Below are 3928 nucleotides of genomic sequence, written 5' to 3' on the forward strand. Positions count from 1 at the left end.
CCCAAAATATTAAAACTCTTCAATAAATTGATATTCCTCTCATTATTTCAGTTAGCCATACTCTATAATGTCTCAAAATGTCCTGCTGAAATATATGCTGAAGGAATTTTTATATTATAAACTACAATATTCTGTAAGATTATATTTTTTCTATTTTCTTATTTGAAGTCTATTCAAGATTTATAATGAACAACAAAACTTTTATAAAGACTTCAGGGATCATACTTATATTACTTATTTTAAATACTTTAGGGATCTTACTTTATTTTACTTATTTTAAAGTTGTGTTGCCATTCACAAAATGTTAACAGTTTCAGAATAAGATCCCCTAATTATTTTAAATGTATAGATAAAATTCAGATAAAATGACCCTAAATAAATTTTGCTACACAATATATTTACCTTCCATGATTGTCCATTGTAATACTTTCATAGTCCAAATTCCGTTCTTGATTTTATTAATGCATTCACACACACACACACACACACACACACACACACACACAGAGGCTGAGACATTGGCTGAGGGAGAAGCAGGCTTCCTGCAGGGGAGCCAGATTTGGGACTCGATCCCAGGACCGGATCATGCCCTGAGCTGAAGACAGATGCTCAACCACTGAACCACCCAGGTGTCCCTCATAGTCTAATTTTCTTAAGCAAAACTAACTTTAACTTACATATTTTAAAGTAAGTTAAGGGATATTGTAATACTGCTTATACTGTCAGTTTGCTACAATTAACCCAACAACTTAAGCAAATATCTGGTTAGATAAATTGCATGACCAATTAAAATATGAATTTTGTTCTTTCTTATTTTTGTCAGATTTTGTACAATTGTTCAACTCTACAACATCCTGGGAAAATTCGCCTTTTAATCAGGTATGTGTCCCAATCCACCAGTAGAGACAGAAACTAAACCTAATTTATTCTGCATACAGATTTTTCAGTATATATATATTTGGGTATAGTTTTCATATAAGAAAATCAATGTGCCCAAGTGTCCTCACATAGGGAGTCAACCATTAGTCTCTTAAATCATGTGAATAATATACTCACATAGAGGCTTAAAGAGTTAGATTTAAGCTCACTTATTTTAAATGATTCTATTCATTTTCTATTCACAACAAATTTGTCAGAAAATAAGTACAATTATTAAATGATAGAATGTTATTAAACTTTTATTTTTCTACTGTCTTCTTTTCCTAGTTATCCTGATGTAGGAGAGATGGTTGGAGGAATATCTCAAACTGGAGACTCTTAAATTGTGGTAAATCCAGTAACAGTGACAATGACTAGAGAGAGAAAGTAATGTAGAAAAATTTGGCAAATATACTATTTTCAGTAAAATATAATTTATACAGCAACCAAATTAAGGAAACAATAAGATATTGATTAAAAATAAATCCTGTTTCCTTTACAGAATATATATTATTAGTAGTAATTACTTTTTATTTTCCAATATGACAAGTTTTGTGCAATAAACCCAATAGACGAGTTAATATATGCAATATATATTAATATCTGAGTATGAATATGCAAAGTATTTTTAAAAAGTGATATAAAAATGTAAGTCCTTGAGCATATGTTGGTAGATCATTTGTCTATCATCTCATATTGAAAATAGTTATATAAATGTTAAAAACATGATGATTTCCTCCAAATCTTCCATAAACATTTTGACTTATTTTTAAATTCCATGATTTTGCTTCTGAACTTTTCCAAGAACTATAATAAGAAATACAAACTTAGACAACATGAAACAATAGTTCGGATGCCAAAATATAAAATACCCTTTTGAAACTATCTTATATTTGAGGGATTGAGGAACACTCACATCTCACTGGGGGTTTCCCATAAGCAATGTTGAGATGCAGAGATTACCTCAATGTAACCTGTGCCCTCCTAGGAGGTCACAGATTCTGGTAGGTCCTGGGCACAAATACTTTTTTTAAATCCTCAGGGAATGTATTTAATTAAATATCATCATTCGTATTTAACTGATGTGGAATTGATATTTAGAGAAGTTAATGCCTCTTGCCTTTAAGAAGATATCTCCATGTAACAAAATTGCAACTGGGCACAAAAGAGTGTAATGACTGAAGGTCAGAGCTCTGGAGCGCCCCGACATCCTCCAGCTTAGTCTGCAAGGAGCCCAGTTCTCATTGATCTACTTACCACGCAACTAGGTTTGCCTGGATTCATTTGTTCTTGTCAATTCCCTATTTTTCCGCAAATTTATTATACATTTTAACGTGATAAACAATGTAAATGTTCTGACTCAGAAATCCCTCTGAAATATCTCAATAAACTGCTGGATCAGCTATGTAAGCCCACATGTGTGTGGCATTGCCCATGCCCTTTATGCCTGACTTTAACCTACTATCCACACATCATCCCAAAAGGCGAGAGCAACGGCCAAACACACAGCCGGAACATGTTGTCATTTTTTCTGTTCCATTTTGGAGGGAACTGCACTTTGAAAAAATGAAACTTAGGGAAGTTGCAAATATAGTATAATGGATCTCCAAGAATTCTTTACCTAGATTAACAATTTGTTAATATTTTGTCACATTTAAGCTTTTTACTTTATTTTCTTTCCCTCTGAATCATACACAATGTTGACAGCAAAATTATGGTTGATTTAGAAGGCTAGAACAGTGTTCCTACTCCAAAAGGTTTCCTTGGTTGAAATAAAAAATGCATTATGTCCCCTTGATGCAAAATTTTATTTTTGTACACAAATGCCTACAACTATTCATCATTTTCAAAATGTCATAAAAGTAGTAGTCATTCTCTGCTTGAGAAGTTAAGTCTGAAATAAAATCTCAAAACAAGGTGCTAATTATTTAGCTGGGAAGATTATGTTCAATTTAAATAAATGTTCCATTGGTTTTATTTCTTTTATATAACCTGTGGCAATCATTTTAAAAGAAGACAACTTAATAGGTACCAAACTTTTATAGACCTATTTAGAAAGAGGTAAAATTTAAATTACTACACTAAGATTGATGAATGGAAAATGCTGATGCCTTGTTTTCACTGATGCTTTTGGAATCCTAGAGCAATCCGTTTCTTTATAAACAAAATATATTTAATTAGCCTCCTGTTGAAAATTAAGTGTGGAATAAAAAAGAAAATGAAATAGAAATCTTTGCTTGACTCTCTAAATCATTTATATGTGAGCCATCCAAATTTATTTCCAACTGGGCTCAGACGTATTTAAAAACAAATAAAGCAAGAATTCATCATATGGTGAGGTCTCCATCATCCTAGGAACCACAGGAATGTCCAGACTGTAAGAATTACTTAGAAAAAGATTGTGGTTAAACAACTAACAACAGCTGGTTAACACATTTTTTTTCCTCCAGTATTAAAGAATTTAAAACAAAATATAATTTTCCAAACTTTTCACTCTTTCACTCTATTTACACAGGAAACAAAAAGTCCTCGGTGACGGAATAATTAAACCACCCATTTGCAGAGAGTAAAATGGTTTGGAGAGCACTAGAAACAATGGTATTCACTTTATTTTCCTCAAAGAAATCAGGTGGAAAATTAACAAGATGTTTGGAAATATTTTTTCAGGGCAAAAAAAAAAAACTCAACCACAAGTTGAATTAAATTTCAAATTAACAGAAAATTACTGCTAATGAGTGGCAATAATTCATCGTAAAAAGCATTATTATTAGTTTACTAAATATTTATTAGAGACTTCATAGTTCTTATCAAATAATTACCTGGTACTAGAAAACAAAAATTCGAGAGAAGTCTGCAAAAGAACCTGATGAGCTAATTTTAAGTGTACCACCCAGTGATTTGAAGTGAATAATGTTGGAAGTATTTTGGTCATAGTCCCCAAGTACATATTCTGATTCCAAAGAAATGTACTCAGAGATCTTTCCCTGTCATACAGTCATACGTGCATGTT

This window comes from Canis lupus, chromosome 37 (genome assembly GCF_003254725.2).
Source record: "Canis lupus dingo isolate Sandy chromosome 37, ASM325472v2, whole genome shotgun sequence".
Classification (NCBI taxonomy): Eukaryota; Metazoa; Chordata; class Mammalia; order Carnivora; family Canidae; genus Canis; species Canis lupus.